The sequence below is a fragment of the Emydura macquarii genome, unplaced genomic scaffold (assembly GCF_026122565.2).
Source record: "Emydura macquarii macquarii isolate MOO-44397 ecotype Brisbane River unplaced genomic scaffold, CSIRO-AGI_Emac_v2 contig_1119, whole genome shotgun sequence".
Classification (NCBI taxonomy): Eukaryota; Metazoa; Chordata; order Testudines; family Chelidae; genus Emydura; species Emydura macquarii.
This window is the reverse complement of record NW_027131256.1, coordinates 17,721,414-17,739,802: the sequence shown is the minus strand read 5'-3', so window position 1 is coordinate 17,739,802 and position 18,389 is coordinate 17,721,414. Positions and strand designations below refer to the sequence as shown.

The following is an 18,389-nucleotide window of genomic DNA, read 5'->3' as shown; positions in this document are numbered from 1 at the left end:
CTAAATTTAACACTTCGGTAGTCTTACAGACTTTAGGTGGTTCTCACCAGAGGTGGTGGGTCAGCCTCCACCCAGGCTCTCCCTCGTGGACAGTCTTGATGTTGTCTTGTAGATAATTTGCGAGAGAGATATCCTGGGAGCAAAAATGTCCCCTTTTCAAATGTCTTTGTGCTCCCCTCTGGGGCCCCTCCCCTCCCCCCCTTCAGGGTCAGGTGACCAACAGTACTCCTGCCTGGTCTTCTCCATGTCCAGAGTCAAGGATCATCACCTTACCAGATGCTTAGGTTAGTCCATTGTTCTTGGAAGAGCTGGATTTTTTATACACGCCTTTGTGAGCCGTGAACTACTGCTGCTTTTAGTGTTTGCCTAGATCGGCCTTAAAACATGCGAGACATATTTGGGAATATTACATAGCAGAGCTCCATAACCACACATGACATTGCAAGAAACGTACTACTATAACAATGTTCAACATATCATGAGCATCCCACAAAAACCTTAAGACACATTTTGCATTATACAAAACACAGTTACACTATAAGGGTGAACATGAATGATATACAATCACACCATAAGGGTGTGCATGGGGTGCATTGTGTCAAGTCCTGATCTGCAAACATTTTCTAGGAACTGTAGTGCTTACTACCATGAGTGCTATCGTTGGCTCTAGGGGGACTTTTGATAGTTGGTAAGCTTCATTTCAGTAGTAAGTGTCTGCATGATTGGGCTCTTAGACTTTAAGTTGTAGAGTAAGGATATAGCTATCTTTCTAAGATATCCAGTACAGTGTTTGCACTAGGGTAATCCATAAAGTAAATCCTAATAGAGAGAAGGTTTGTTACATAGTTTCAACACTGTAGAGAAACTGTACAATAAAAATGGAAATAAAATACAGTAAGGAGAAAAATAAGGTATTTCAGTACATGGGAATGCATGTTTTTCCTGCATATCTGTCACTCATACACAAAGGTTGAGACTTACAGAGAAATGCTCTATGGAAAGGATGTGGCAAGCTCTCTAGTTAGTACTTTGATCTTAACTAAGTTATTTTGGAGCCATTAAATTACCAAGTGCTGATGAAAGCTAAAATGATAATTCTGAGCAAACTAAATAAAGTGCAATTAAAAGCACAAGTGTAGTGGCCCACCTGGGAGACTCATTTATGTAAGGAAGCAATGCAACAACTGGTTGGGGAACACATCTCATGAACATTATTATACTAATTGCAAGAACTGGAAGTTCTAATTATGGCATAAGTACAATCAGGTTTAAAAAATCTGATTCAGCATGTTCTTAGTGGCAATGTAGTATCAGTCTGGCCACCAAATAAAGTGGCTTTTTCCCCTCTTAGAAACGATGTATATGGAAGGAAGCCAACAGCTTTTCTTTGTACTTTACGAATTAGAGAGTGTGACTGTAAATTAAGCATGAACACGTTCACCTATCTCTTAATGGATGGTAATTTGAGATTTCCTTTTAACATGAAGTAAATCATTACTACCAGATAACACTCTTCATCTCTCTAACACTACTAGCCTTCCAGCAGTGGCAGTTTTCACATTTGTAGCATATAGTAACAGACTATTGACGAGATCATTTGTGACTGATTGTAAGTGAAGTTAGAAGTTTATAATAAAGAGTTCTACCTTGCAATGAATTGCTGCCTCTAAAAAGGAGAACCACGGAACCTGAAAAATTTCAGTTAAAACAAGGAACCATCTCGACACAATGAAAATCAAAGACCCTAAAAAGACATGCAACTTACATGAGGTCAATATCCTCACAATTTCAATGGGAAAGTGGGGAGGAACATGAATAGAAGTGGGCAGAAATTAGAGGTCCCACACCTCTGAAAATTATGCTAAACTTTTCTTTGGTTTTAATTTGTCTCAAGGTACTTGGTGATATCACAGCCATGTGTCATGTGCCAGTGAGAGGTAGGAAATGTAAATGGTTTTAGAGATCAGAGTGAAGGTGTCCAATTTATCAATATTATTCTTGAATTGGGGGAGAGGGTCTGGAGAAGAGCCACGAGAATGATTAATGATGCTTAAGGGGTGATTTGATCACAATCTATAGGTACCTATGGTGGGGAATAGAAATTTGATAACACCACCCTCTTCGATCTAACAGACAAAGATATAACCAGATCCAATGACTGGAAGTTGAAGATAGACAAATGCAGACTAGAAATAAGATGAAGATTTTTCATTGATGGTAATGAATCTTTGGAACAATGTACCCAAGTTTCAGGGATTTCTCCGTCACTGGCAATTTTAAAATTACCAGATAGGATGTTTTTTAAAATATGCTCTAGTTCAAACAGAAAATTATTTTGGGAAATTGGCCTGTGTTATGCAGGAGATCAGACTAGATGATCACTATAGTCCCTTCTGGTCTTATAAACTCCGACTATATGACAAATGTGATGGAAAGTAGTTAATTGAGGGAATTACAAATCTACAAAGTAGGCAAAGGAATTTAGGAAATGTAATCCATCTGAACTTCAGTATATGTTTCCTCCTGCCTCCTCCAAAATACCATCTCAAAATCTTAATTGAAAAGTTAATTCAAACTAATTTTGATTCAAGCGCTGAAAACTAGCTAAAGAGTTATAAGAAAGGGCAATTTTAACTTGCACTATACCAACTCAGGAGGATATATCCAGAGAGGATCCTTACAGAGTTAGTTGTATCCCTTTCAATTTAACTAAAGATCTAGAAAAGGGAGTGACCACCACATTAATTAAATTTGCAGATGATCGTAAATTAGAGTGTGTTCTGAATGACAGTTGTAACAAATGAAATACGGAGGAATCTAGGATATAACAAGGTTTCAACCTAAAAAATGTAAGCTTACTTATAAGAATAATCTGAAACAGAAAATAAATAGGGTACATATATTTGGAAAGCAGATTTACTGAAAGAAGCCTGGGGTGACATAGAAGAACAAATTATATATAAGCTTGCAAAGCTGTCAGGCGGTCAGAAACAAGGAAGTCAATGTTGGCCTCCATCTGCAGGTGTCTCAGATTCTAGAGGAAAGATACTATCACTCTATGGACCCAATCCAGGAAGGCACAAAGCACCTACAGTTTCACTTATGAATGCTCAGTACTTCAAAGGAGATGCTCAACACTTAGAGCAGCTAGGCCCTGTATGAAACATTGTTGTGAAACCATGTGCAAAACGTTGCATTAAGTTCAGGGCCCTTCAGGATAAGAAAGTTGTTAAACTGGGTGGAAAACAGGGAAGACCAACAAGTAATTAAAGGGGGCTTGAGGAGATGATTTAGGAGAAAACTTAAGAACTTACTGATGGCTTGATCACATGATAACCAACTGGGTACTAAAGAAGGAAAGGATTGCAATCAGGATCAACTGAGATTAAACTAAACACAAGGAAATTTAGGAGGAGTAATAGGCAACTCCTGTTAGTGAAATATGGATGTTTGCAAATGAACATGGTGTGTAGTTATAGCCATGTCAGTCACAGGATATTAACGAGACAAAGGGAGCGAGGTAATATCTTTTAGTGGACCAACTTCTGTTTTCATTTCAGACAGCTAAATTCAGTTTCTTCCATTGTTATATAGAGCGTAGTGGTTGCCGTGTCAGTCCAAGGATTAGCCCCTAGGCAGCTACAACTACATTACATACAACAATGGAAGCGATCAAATGTAGCCATCTGAAATGGCAACTGAAGTTGGTCCACTAAAAGATATTACCTTGCTCACCTTGTCTCTCTACTGGAAATGGTGGAAGACTAGACAAAGCCCAATACTGAAGCTTAGGGAACAACCTGCTACTCTCTGGGGACTGGAATAGATATCCTACTGGTTCTGTTAAATCCAATAGAATACACAGGGACTACATCCAGAAACCACAAAACCAGGCTCCCGTCAGTCACAAGAACACCTATGTGAAGCTGATATAGAATTATGTTATATAGAGATTAAAATTTTATGAACCCTGTATATGTTCTGGTCAGTAAGGGGAAATTATTGTATATTGATTTATAAGAATTTCCTGTATGATTCTACTGATCAAATTTATGCTTTGAGCTGTGGGAACAACAACTAAAGGCAACAAAATGACTTCCCAGTTAAGAACACCCAAGCACATACTTGAGACACAGAGGGCAAAACTATCAGCTTTAATGACTTTATATCTGGTCTCCAAGGAAGATGCACGCTTGTTTTCCCAGGCTGGGAAGTTGGTGAGCAAAAGGATACTCAACAGTTTAAAAGCCCTCTGAGAAAGGTAAGGGAGTCACTTGTCAGAAATTGTCTAGGGAGACAGGCTAACAGACTGAAGAGGGAGCCTAAAGAAATTGGGACTTCCCACATCCGGAGAACGGTAAGTTTTAGGGGCAAAGGTAGATATATACACACACAATGTGTTTTATATATGTTTTCTCTGAAATGCTTCTGTTCTAAATAAAAATTTACTTTGCTTTAAGGAGGCTGTTTGGTCACTGATTACCACTGTCATTGCCCTGAAGGAAACAGAACGGTGGGGTCTGGACATAAGGTAAAATCATGGTTGCAGTCCGCGTGTAGCAACCCAGGTGCCAGTCTGAGAGTGGGAGAATAACATCATTCCACCCTGTGAGAGAGGTGATGGCTAGAAAGAGACCTAGAAAGGCTGCACTCAAAGACATCAGGAGGATATCAGCAGTACAATTCACCCAGTAACCTCCCAGTACTACTGCAGAAAATATTTGAATTTAAATATGGGCAACAAAATACCAAGTGATTAAGTGATAGCTAGAATAGATGTTTGTAGTGAAAGTTCCACAGATATGCACTCAATTGAGATAACTTATTGTAAAATAATCCTTAAGAGTTTTTGCCCAATCCCAAAATTTCTTATACATAACAAAATGCATTTTTCTGAAATGTTGAAGTAATAAGGCCTGAAAATTAAAGCTTTAGAATTAGGATCCAGGTATCTTTTCATCTTATTGGAATGCTGCAGTGCAATAGTAAAGAAATCTAGACCCAATCTTCCCACAGAACCTACGTTTCCAAACAATAACACAAAATATATTTCTCTAGTATTGTGGATGTGTACAGAATCCTTGGAATTCCTATAGCAGTTTTCAAGGAATGTGCAAAATGAAAAACTCCTGCTCAGTACAATAAGGAAATGCTCTGAGTGTTCTGAAATGGATGGTTTGCTGTGAACACAAAGAGATAAGACTTCTTTCAGGAACAGTGAGAAATGCTTATGATGCTCTCAAATCTGAGGGTTGAAAGAAACCCAGAAATAAACATGTAAAAAACAGGTGATCTCACCCATACATAGGAACATGCATATACTATGGGGTACACAACAAAAACCACGTTAAAATAGCCAACAAAAGTATGTTAAAAGCATTTGTGCAAGAGTTCACACAATAACCTGGGTCATTTATACGATCTATTATGAATAAAATTCCCATAACTAGGAACCTTTTAAAACACACAATCCAGGGTCTTAATTCATCAGCACTGTAACTGCACTGAAAACGGGGGCAGAAGTAATCTGTACCAGTGTGTGTGAATATTGTTGAACACACTGCGGAAACAGGGGCTGGACGAAGCACTGATCCCACCATAAAATACCCCTTCCTAGCCCTAGTCATTGAAGAGCCATGGAGTGGTCTCTTCATGGGCTTAGAAGGGAATCAGACTCAGTTTGGGAAAAAGCTGCCCACAATATTGCTTTGGGATACAGCTTTTCGGGATTGCCGTGACTAGACAGCATACAAAAGAAATTTAAAGTATGACCCTGATTCAGCAAAGTACGTCAATGAATGCCTAATTTTAAAAATACATGAATAGTCCTAGTTAAGTTAATGGGACTCTTCCCAATGCTTTGCTGAATCAGTAGATAATTCTATAGTAAATTAACTAAAGGTTTATTAGCTAGGAAAAATAAATGAGAATTATTGAGCAGATAAAACATACACACAAAGGTGGGTCACAATCTATAATTCCAAACAGTACTAGAGACATAGTAATCTTGCCAGTTTCCCAAAAGTCTCTCGTGGCTGCCCAGAACATTGGAGATTTCAGTCTTCTTTTTCAGTTATTCTGTCCTGTTAGAATCCAAACAGCACAGAAAAGAAGATTTTTTTCCTTGTGTCCATACTTAGCTTCTTCTCACAGTCAACAAGCTGACAGGTTCACTACCCCTGTGGGCACTCTGATGGAGAGTGAGGAATGCATTTGGAGTTTGATCTCTGATTATCATCACACACAATGACCACTTGCTTTGAAATTAGTACTTTCCTGTTAAAGTCTTACACAAGGCTTCCTTCTTGTTTGATGGGTTATTTAGTTACAGGCATATGTACAATGTTAATGTTTACTATTACATTATAACAGGATATAGATGAGTGAAAACCATGGATGCAACTTCCCATTAGTTCTTTTGATGCTTAAAAACCAAATTGTTAAATATGTAAGAATCTATCAATCAATCACTTTGAGCTATACTAATATATAAGTGAATTGGCCTGGCTTCTAGCTGTAAGTTTGTCAGTTCTCAGCTGACGTCTAGGCCTTGGCCAGAGCTAGTATTTGTTCTACCAGTATCACAGTGCTATAGACCCCAATTCTGCGAAATGAAACTATTTTAAGCATGTTCTTTGCTGAACTGGGCCCAGTGGTAGGTTACTGGCTAGTCTTGGTAGGGGTTTCCAAAAGCTATTTTAATTGCATTATGTCGTGTCTACAGAGGGATAAATATCATGTGAGTTGAAATCATTCTTAATTTTTTTTTTTTTAACTTGACTGCCAAACTAATGCAGTCAGCAAGTCATTCTAGTTTTCTTAATTTCTATTCCAATCAACTACATTTCTTTTGCAACCTTGTCTACACTGACTGCTCAATCGATCCAGGTAAGTCGATCCGATGGCGGCCACTTTGCCACTGTCAGTGTAGACATACCCTAAGAAGATATGAAGCTTAGTCAGGAACATTCAGGCTTAAATCCATCCATACTCAGAACAGCGCTTAAGTGCTTGCTTAACTTTAAGTATGTCCAAGACTTAGCACACCCTTAAAGTGAAGAGCATGTCTAAATGCTATCCTGAATAGGGATGCTTTGCTAAATTGGGGTCTAAGTAGTTCTCTTTAGATAAAATAGGGTCTTTTTGATAGTGTAGGAAGGATCTAGAAAAGGGCTAGGGTCAAATGTTGAGGAGCAGCTTACTCCATAAGCAAAGTGAAAATTTGTACTGTACCCCACAGATGGGATTTATTTTGACCCACCACGCTAAGAGATTGGAGCAACAGACAGAAGAAATGTAAGAGACTTCCTACTTTTTAATGTCTGTGCAATGGCCTATGTTTTACTTTTGGAAGTGTATAAATGTTACAGAAATATCAGACGTGGTGATCCCTCTCCACAGGTTACCAATGTGGTGCCATGGGCCCAATTACTGTCATGTTCTTTAAACCATTTTGTTTGATACTCCAACATTTGAAAGGTAATCCTACTGCAGCAACACAACTGCTTCCACTAATTTACACTACTCACCTGCTAGATTTTGTTCACTGGCCACAAGAGGTAATTTTAGATTCACCCCCCTGACAAATCATTAATTGTCCATATTTACTGACTATAAACTCTTCCTCTTTGGAGAGCTACGCAGGGGTGATTTATTCATGGATATCAGAAATGTGTCTGGAGCTATAGAATTTTCTGAATTCAGATCCTCGCTTCTCCAAAGGGCTGTTCAGCTTTAGAATTCCATTTGAGGACTGTTGTGCAGATACGCCCAAGCTATGGGCTTCAGAGACAAATTTGAATCCTTACTTGCTCAATGATTTTCAGTTTCTCCCCCCACTACCACCCAAGATCTCCTATCAGCACTGTCTCTAAAATGGATTCTCTCTAACCAATACCAAAAAGAGGCTAGAAATGAACTCAGGTCACATATATGCCATCAAGATCCACAACTAATAATGATCTTAAGAAGAATTCCTCCTTCCAGGGTGGAGAGAACACCAGCAGCATAATGTGTTCTCTTCCTGGCCTCCCTGCTGCAATACGGATACCATACAACACCAATTCAGTCCCAGTCATCCCTTTTCCTTAAACACTCTTCTCTATGCCAGACAATTCACCCCTTTTATTTTTGGTATTCTGAGAAATAGTAATGAGTCTTCTCTCCAAAATGATGTAACCACTTTATTCTCATTTGCTCAAGCAATGCTTTAAAACCAATTTTCTTTTCTGCGCTCTCTTTTATGAAATAGGTTTCCAAATCCAAATGCACCCAGTAGAGGACTCCCAGGCTGACTTTAGTGAGAGCTCAAATGTGCCCTTGGTATTAAATTGGCACCAAAAAATGTAAAATGAGTATTTGCATGCCCGTGTATCAAACTGAGTACCCAAATGGGAATGCTCAATTTAGGCTGCCAATTTGAACTCAACTGCTACAAATATTTCACTGAGTGGTAGAATTATGACATCAGAGATGACCCCAGCCGGTCATCACAGTTTGCAGACTCATTTACATTTTGATGTCATATTGATTAAAATTCTCCACAAGACTCTTTACATTTTGATAAAATCGTAGTTCACAACTCTACCACATTCACAACTCTGAATGTGACTCCTTAGGGATATTCCAGCCAGGAGGTGTGACATTTTTGCCAGCCAGCAGTGGAGTTTTTGCTATACCCATTAGATAGAAAGATTAGATAGTATTTTCCATACACACACTACAATATCTATCAGTAGTCAAGTCTGAAACTAAGAGCTTCAGGCACAGGATAGCTCGAAAATAAGTAAGTAACAGAATGTAGCATTGTCCTGAAACTAACATCATTATCCAGAGAGTCACTGTATCTTTGTCAGAACAGCAGCATTGTACATTAGCGTGGGCTTTTCTCACCTGACTTGTTCTGAGCAATCAATAAAATCTCCATTTCAATTCATCATGAAGTCATTCCTAACTGAAAAGGGTCTTAGAGACCTTAAAAAAACCTAAGGTGGCTATATTTTGCTAATAGTCCATGCATTTTCAAGTAAAATTTGTGGGAAAAAACTCATGTCTGAATTAGAATATTCTTTTACTGAGTAACTCAAAAAGTTCTGAAAATTTTAAAATTCAGGTTCATATCAGAACACATTTCTATTTTTAAAAAGTACAGAACATTTTTACCCCTCAATTACTTTTTCCCTTTTATTAAGAAAAATGATTTTAACCTTCCCTTTCTCTCTGCCCTTCCATCTTTTTAAATTAGCCTCTTAAGAGTTTACATAGCTCCCTCCCAACATTGCTCCTACTCTACACATGCTGAGCACTGTGGACAAACACAGCAATAGACAGGTCTTTTTTGTCAGTGAAACTACAGCATCCAACAGTGGAAAGAGACAGGGAGAGTTCCACGTAGTGCAAGATTTTTTTATAAGAGGCATTTTCCCCTCTTAAACTCTTTGAATTAGAGATGAGCCCAAGACACACAGTTACAGAGCCAAAGTTCCTGATAGACTAGGGATGTTGTATCCAGGTCTCTGTTTTACTCCATTATGGAAATCTAGGGCAATGGAGATCAGAAACGTGTCACAACTTCCACAGAATTTAGTGGTGCTCCATTCGGATGCAGGATGTCAGATCAGATCTTCCTGTGATGGAAATGCTTTTAAAGTTTGGTATTCATCCGAGACCACTGAAGAACTTCAATAATGGCTTATATAATGAAGTTATACTAACATATTCATACTGGAGCCTTTCATTTGGGGGAAATCTCAATATGTTTGAGCAATTATATAATTAAGCCTCATGTGGCACAGCAGGAAAAGTATTTTAAGGACATCCTGTGGTAAAAAAAAATATTAAAAAAAAATCAGAATTTGACTGGGACGTTCCCCTCTGAACTGGTGAATCACTATGTCACCCCCAATCCTCCACTCCTGGAGCCTGTCTTCCTCTGCTTTGCAGTGTGAACTCCCACTCCTGAGAAGCTCATGCACAGCCAACAGCAAGCATGTTACCCCAACTCAGTGGGTGAGTGAGTGCCTCTAGCCAGCCCCTCATGGGATTATGCAAAGTAATGACCCCAGTCAATATCCCCAGTCCCATAAGCAACCCTAAGAACTGCCATCTTACAATGTTCAGTGCTGCCCACTGAACACTGCAAGCTCATATGTTCATCAATTTATCAAATAAATTGATATGCACCAGTCTTGTTACTTCAAATGGAGTCTCTAACACACCTTAAACCAAATGCACTACTTTAGATAAAAACAAATTTATTAAGTACAGAAAGATTTTAAGTGATTATAAGTCAGAGAAAGCGAGTCAGATTTGATCAAGATAAACAGAACCCAAACACATTCTAAACTAAGCTTAACACTTTCAGCAACCTTACATATTCAGAGGATTCTCACCACAGGCTGTCTGGTCTGCCTCCAGCCAGGCCTTCCCTGTGATCAGCATTTCAGTTGTTTGGTGGTGTTGATGGATGGATGGATGGATAGATTAGAGAGAGATAGAGAACAGCAAAACGTCTTTCTTTTTAAGGAATGTTCTTTAGCGCCCCTCCCCTTTCAGGGTCAGGTAACAAACGGTGTCTGTGTATGGATTCCTCCATGCCCTGAGTCACTGTGATCCTTTGTGGATTCACTTGTTGACATCTAGGCCAGTCTTTTGTTCCTAGAATATTGAGCTGGATTGTTCTATGCATGCCTCAGTGATGTGCAAATTGCCCTTCAACTCTGTAGGGTTTTGCCTAAATCTGTCTCAAGCCATGAGACACATATTTGGGAATACTACACAGGGAAGCCTCATAATCATACATGACATTGCAACAAACATATTACTATAACAACAATGTTCAGCATGCCATGAGCATTCCAAAGACATCTTACATGGCGTACTTTGCATTAAACAATACACAAATACACTATGAGAGTGAACATGGGGGTGCAGTGTGTCACATTGATAAGTTACCTCACGGAAGTACCCAGGTTTACAATTTTTCCATGTAGATAAAAAGTTATGTATGGTAAAAGTTGGCAAAGTTTTAGGTGATATTACCCAATACTAAAAAACATTTACCTCTGACATGGAACATGTCACCTGTTTGACAGTGCACAGCTACACAGTGCAGAACGGCTTAGGAAAGAAAGCGTCCTTAAGTCATTAAAAGTGGGTGTTGAAAATTTTAGATCAGTAGAAGGCAATTAGCTGAGTGGATATTTGGCAATGAGGCCATGTTTATCATCCCTCCTTGTTAGACATAGTGTTTGGGATCTTTGGCCACTTACAGGTATTAAGACCATAATTTTACACGTTATTCAAAAAATGGCTAGATGAAGTGGCTGCCTTTGTTTGACTATGCAACATCACATTTAAACAAAGAAAATGAATGGACTGATAATTAGCTTAAGACAAAAATATAGCATAATTTAACATTCAACTTTGAAGGTCATTACCTGCTAGATTTTTATAATCTTGCCTGTGACCACAAAAATTAAATTAAAGATATATTAATTCTGGAATCTACAATGTTATTTATAGGCTCTGTGCTTGATTTTAAGTTTCTGTATAAATATAAGACACACACACTTAAGTGAAGAAATGCCAGGAATAGGAAAGTGAAAAGAGTGAAGGAGGGAAATACCAAAAAGTACAGACAGGTGATCAAGTTCAACTGTGTCTTAGAAATAGCAATTCTCTAAGGAAAATAGTTAGAATCTCAAGTGGTTTTTGCATTACTGAGTGCACAGTTTATCAAAATCTATACTCTTATAAGGTCTTTGTTGACATTCTGGGGGGACGACAGTTGGGAAGGAGCCATAGCTGCATACTTCTGAAGAAAGCTGTAAAGGATGGAGGCACTAGGCTTAATGCGCAAGTGCTACCATGAGTTGCCCAAAGAAAATATTACTATATTATTTCTTCATGAGCCAAAGTACTTGCAGGTTAGAAGGATCAAAACTGATCACCTGTTAAAACAATCTGTAGGAAACTTGCTGCATTTCCTGGCCCTCATACAGGGTTTTCCCCCGTAGGGGACAATAGGTATCATAGCTTTTAAACTTTCTTGGCCATTTCTTGTAATTTGCAAGCTGGCACAAACCTGAGGCTTTTCAGCAAACCTCTTAAAAGTAGTTGAACCTCAAGTGGGGGAAAGTGTTGGGAATCAATAATTACTCCTGAGAAGTCTCCCCATGTAGGAACAATCAAGATCCTGGAGGAAATCAAATCTTGTTAGTATTAACTGCTCCTGACATTTCGCTCTACTTGGGGGCTTGGCCAAATGACAGCAGCCTGGCTTTAAGAGATGATGATGATCAGAGTGTAAATTATAAAGAGACAGATGCCTACAGACCGCAAAGTGTTCTTAGGCTTTGTAAAAGCAGATTAACAAAACTCAAACAATCCATTACTTTTTTTTCCAAACGGCAATGAAAATAATTTTTAAAAAAATAATCTCATGCATCATTTGCAACTTTAACACAACATCCTGCTAATGTACAAGAACCAGCAAACCAAACCAGTTAGAAATTGACTGTAAACAAAGGTCCTAGCCAAAATTGTGATGAAAAGTGAGAGATTTAAAATTCTGTCTAAAAATGAGCCAAGGTTTTAATCAGTAATACAGGTAAAGAAATGTGTTATTTTCTTAATTGATTAATTTTATCCTGTATAAGATGCCTCTCACTCATTTCTGACATGCATAAATGCCACAAAATATATCTGACTTTAGATTCTTATTTCATTAGTAAGTGAGGTTCAAGACACTTTTTGAGCATGGCAATTTTTTTTAGCATAAACAAAAATGAAAGATATCTGATCACTCAATAACTAGACAGTCTTCTCCTGCTTCTTTCCCATAACAAAAAGATGTTTGAGACTTTAGAAGTACCATGAGGCTGCTTTGTAATAACCGACAAGCATACATTGGCTAACCAGTAAAATGACATGAATCCCTTGTTGTGCCTAATCAGTGGAGACATTTTCCAGGATTGGTTCATCCATCTAGCAGTATGTTAGAAAAGTGTGGGCAAAATTAGCATTGAAGTCATGACATTCAGAGACAGACTTTCAACTGAGGCAACTCAGCACCCCAACTGCTCTTATGAATAGGGGAAACTTTCAATTCATTTACTTGAAAGATCCATCTATTTATTTAGGCATGTTTACAGTGATCTTCACCTTGATGTCTGATGTTCATGGTCCTGCTTAAATCTAAGATGCTTGAATGACAAATGGAGTGTAGTCAGGGGACGGAGGAATTTGTTAATACTTCAATTACACTCTACTGACTAGGCACTAATTGGTTAACACTTAGATATCATGGCAGAAAACCTAAAATAGATTAGACATTAGATAAATGGTAGCTCCAAAATCAGCTATGTTGCTAACTCTGCTTTGGCTTGAGAATATACAGCTATTTCTCTCAGTATTTGGAAGGTAACTCTCCCCCACCCTGGTCCCCAGAAAATCATCAATCTTCCCCACTGTGTAAACTGATTTTGTCTCTCTTCTTTTTTTAGCATATTTCCCAAATAGCCAATACACTTTTTGAAGGAACACCACCAATACAACACAAAACTTAAATATGAAGGCATGACAAGCATCTTCCCTCTCTCCTCCCCTCAAATACTAATTTTATAGAAAAATCTCCTCAATATGCCCACATAAAAGAGATCAGAATAACCCTGTAAACTGATGTAACTTTGGAATTTGCACACCCTCTGCTCACTGCTACTGTTGCCTCTTTAGATCTATGTATTTCCACTAAAATGCATCAATTAGCCCAAATTAATCCTAATTTGAAAGAGTTTTAAAGAGCACCAATGGAATATATCATTTATCTGTTGCTCATTATCCCATTTTTTTAAATCTTGTCATTCTCTCACATATTAGCAGTAAACAAATCCCACAGGAAAGCAGATAGAATACTTCTTTGTAATGTTAATGTTACTGTCACTATAAATCTCTGATTCTAGCCACAGCCTCAACACCTTCTTGCCTTTGATTTACAAGTAGCCTGACCTGGGCCTAACCCTGTCAGCTTTAACTCTGAGATAGTCTTTAGGATTTTGGGTCTCTGATCTGGTAAATTCCTGAGAGGGAAAATTTAACTAAGGAAGGCTCCTTCTGATAAGTGATAAGGCCCTGTTCTTTTCAGTTACCCCAGAGACCGAGCTGTGGGCAGAATTAATTGAGAGAGACATAGGGACAAAATACAGGAAAGAAAAAAAGTGAATAAGGGGCTTATGGAAGATTTATTGCAAAAAAAGGAAGGTGGTTAGGATGCAAGTAATTACAAGGTAGGGCTTCTAGTAAAGTAATTAGCATCAGAAGTAAGTCAGTTTTCTTAGACAAAGTATTTTATTAGATTGTTACATGACAGGACACTAATTAAAACTGATTAGCCTAATTAGAGTAGTATTAATAGCATGGCAGGCTCTGGCAGTAGCATTGCTTTGCCTATGACCTTCTTCAAAGATACTGGAAAGCCACAACATATAATCCTTATTTTAAAGGAATGTGTTTTACATAACAAGCCAGAAATGTGCCTGTGATTGCTACATCTGTGTACAGCTTGAGGCATTTCTGGAATGGCAAACTGGCTAAAACAAAGGGAGAGATAAATAGAGAATTAGGAACAATGGTGCTGTTAAAAAAAAAAAAAAGTAGTTAAGGAACAAATATCAGGTGGGGCCTGATCCTCCCTTGCCCTGGGCCTTGTGCAGTCATTTACACCAGTGCAAAGTGAATATGGAATGCTGTGACACCCACTCTGTGCTGGTGAAAAAGACTGCACAAGGTTTGCAACGAGGGAGAATCAAGCTCCATGTGCTCAGTACATTGCAACCACTGGTGTAAATAACGATTACCTCTTTTTCTGCATTAACACCCTTCTTCACAAGTGAATACAAGTATCTGCATGAAGAAATGACTGTAGCCAACTAATTCATTTTATCATTCATTTATTGTGTGAAGTTATGATTAACTAACATGTTAAATCTATTTAGCACAGAATGATTATATATAAGTTGTATATTATAAAAGTAGAAGTTTCATAAGAACTTAGAAATGATAAGCAGGTAGGATTGAAATGCAAAGCCTACAGGCTGAGGCCTGTAAGATTTTAGCTTACCCATATGCTTAAGAAATGCTTGACATAAATAAGTGACCAAAGAATGACCTGATGCCACATGATTACTGGAAAAGATGTGCCAATGGGTAGTATTGCAAAAAATTGACCCAAAGATGCTCAGCAGTCACATTTTTTCTAACACATGCCCTAATCAATGTATGTAAATGCTAATGAGAATAAAGGAACTACCAATCACCTATGAAAAATGGGGTACCCCAATATTCTTGGGGTACACAATACAAATAAGGAAAAAGAGGGTGGACACCTTCATGCACATACACAGAGTGCTAAGTACAGTCGGAATCACAAGATAAAAGAGGGCTCCCAGACTGGACAGAATGAGTTCCCTATGGAAAAGCTCCAGCAGGATCCATCCTTCTACTGATGATCAATTGGCAAGGCATCCATCAGATCCTAAGACTATTGTTAAGAATGTGAGTATGACTATATTTGTAACTTGTGCATAGGTCTTTACTGGATTTCTCTATACATGAGTAATCATAACCTTAACTGTAACATTAATAAAACTTGTAAAACAGACTAACGTTTGGACTTGTAAATGCATGTGAGGTCACCATCCTTGGTCTTTGTGTGTTCCGAGAGGCTTTAAATCCAAAGCAAGTAGCAGAGGTGACTTCCACTCTGTTGAGCTTGAAACTGTAGCAAGCAGAGCCGAACCTTCGTTGGCATAATGCAACATTACTAAATTCATTTTAAATGAAAGAAAAGGCTATTGGCCAATCCCCAAACAAGCAGCCATTTATATGTATGTTAATGAAAAAAAGAAAACAAAGAACAGCCCACAGATATGGTCTAAGGCAGTGATACTCAGACCTCAGTGATTCAAGAGCCAAATTAGCGCTCAACATTATCCAGAATAGCCACACTAATGTGAATTCATTGTTTTATTTACTATATAAATATATTTCTCACAGCAAAATGACCCACCAAGTATTATTTCATCAATTATACTTGGTTAACAACATAATTAAATCACAATCAGGATGCTTTTGCTAACAACCACAGGGTGTTTTAATACCATGTGCTGCAAAGAGCTGCAGGAGACACATTAAAGAGTCACGTGCAGCTCACGAAACTCAGTGAGAGTATCACTGGTCTGTGGGAAGGACCCATTCAGAATTCAATGGGATGTTCTCAAACATTGCAAATAAAGCTGGGTAAATGCTCCATAGCAATGTAGATTTTATATACTATTTCTGCCACAAAGCACATTGTACATGGGGTTCTCTCTCTCTCTTTTTTTTTTTTTTTTTTTTTTTTTTTTTTAAAAGAGGGTACTCTTGGAGGCCCAGTGCAATTTGAGCTGCTTGATCACTGTTTTGGGGCCTAGAAGAGCTTAATTTGCTTGCTTGACCATTCTGGCCTCCACAGCCTGACATGTTCTGGCAGGCAGAGACAACTAGGAATACTGAGTGACCTTGCAGATGTCTCAGTTTCTGCGTACCACAGCGCATAATAAGACGAAACACATAACATGTATGCTTGCAGCTGCACATTGTTAATGGTGATGGGATTAACAAGTTATCCTTGGATGTCTGGGGGGTATTTTTTTCCATTGCCAAGGGGCTTTTTTTTTTTTTTTTTTAAATCACCCCTCCTATTACCAGATGTTGTTTTGACGATCCCAATATTTATGGTGAGAATGGAATGTAGTTAAGGGTGAGAACCCGATGTAGGTGATAGGTGAAAGTTGGGTATGGAGAAATATAAAAAGTCATCACTCAGACACAGAGGGCCACTCCATCAACACCTGATTCCATGGGAGGTGTTGCCAGTCAGACCAGAGGATCCACCGACTCCCTGGCGGGACCTCTGAAGAAAGCCGTTCCAGTAAACAGCCTTCTTAGTGACTGCTTAGCTCTCCAGGTTTAGTGAGTGTGATATATTGTAGTTAATTTCTGTACTTAACAAGTATATCTGTAGAAAAACTTGCACATTAAACCTTATTGATCTGCAGATCGTGAGCACCATGTCTCACTGGTAACCACACTGATCACTAAGCAACAAGAATCAACATCAACCATCTTGGAATGAAAGCACTCAGTGTCTAGAATAACCAAACATTTGCCAACAGTAGAATATATCCAATTCTTATGCAGAGCCCTATATTAATACATCTGACCAATACCAAGCACATGTCGATAAAAGTAGCTATTTATTACCAAACTTCAGCAACATTGAGGAAGCAGAGTAGTGGGGGAGGAGAAAACACTTGACTAAGATTGTCCAAGACACAAATTACAGTGATATGAATTTCACATGGTAATAAAAAAATGTTACTATCAGAATGATCTTAAAATACAAAGTTAACTGCTGTGCACGAAAACAGAAACATTAGATTTGCTTTGGAAAAATTATAAAACACCAAAAAACTTTAAAACATCCAATAAAATTCCCCCAATACAGCGTAACTGATTTGAAATACAATAAGTGAAAAAAGCAAGAGTGTTCCCATTATCCTTCCCTCTCCTCTCCCCTGCTCATTTTGGTCATGAAAACCCCAGTGATTTCTTTTAATATCTTAGATAGCGATCTACCAAATGAGCAAGACAGGTGCTTACAGGTCAAGGGGATAGCTGCCTTAGACATATCAAAGGATAGATGCCTTAGACATACCATTAAAGAGACATGCTCTAGATAGGCAGGGGCAATCAGAGACTTTCTGAACAGTATTAATTCTTCTTTGAACCAATAAGAACTTCTAATCTAAAGATATCTATGACTGAAATAGAACTTTAGTTTCTTTATGCTGTGTCATCACCGTATATTAAACACAATGCTCCTCATTGCCAAGCAGCATGGTCCAAACTGGAATTGAGCTATATGCACTGGAAGTAAAGAAATGGTGATTTACCTGCTCCAATGTGAAGTAGACTATATTAGGACTAGTGGACCCATCCATTCACTTATGACTCACTTGCACCAGCATCTATGGAAATTCAAACGCCTCTTGCTCAGAATTTCCCTCCAGAGGAAAGACAAAATGGCAGAGCTCACAGAGATCCTAGGAGAAACCACAATGATCATGCTGGTCATAATTTCAATTGTAATAATATCCCACATGTTCATTTTATTTTGCAACAATTTCTCCCTTGTTTTTAAATAAATATCCCTGAATATTCCCATTTCTTAAATATGAACATATAGCAAGGCAAGACACCCTATCAATCCACTAAAATGTATATGGCAATTAGTAGATTTTAATATTTTAAGCTTTGCAAATTAACTTTACATTATTAAATTCCATATG

At 38.2% G+C, this 18,389-nt stretch overlaps 1 long non-coding RNA gene across 2 annotated transcripts in view; it reads right to left on the bottom strand.

The window, feature by feature from the left end:
* Positions 1–18,137, bottom strand: part of LOC137151910 (uncharacterized) — a 92,065-nt gene extending 73,928 nt beyond the window's left edge. For both annotated transcript variants that reach the window (XR_010919403.1, XR_010919402.1), the window contains exon 1: positions 17,994–18,137. This is a non-coding gene — a long non-coding RNA (uncharacterized lncRNA). The remainder of the gene's footprint in view (positions 1–17,993) is intronic.
* Positions 18,138–18,389: the final 252 nt, after the last annotated feature.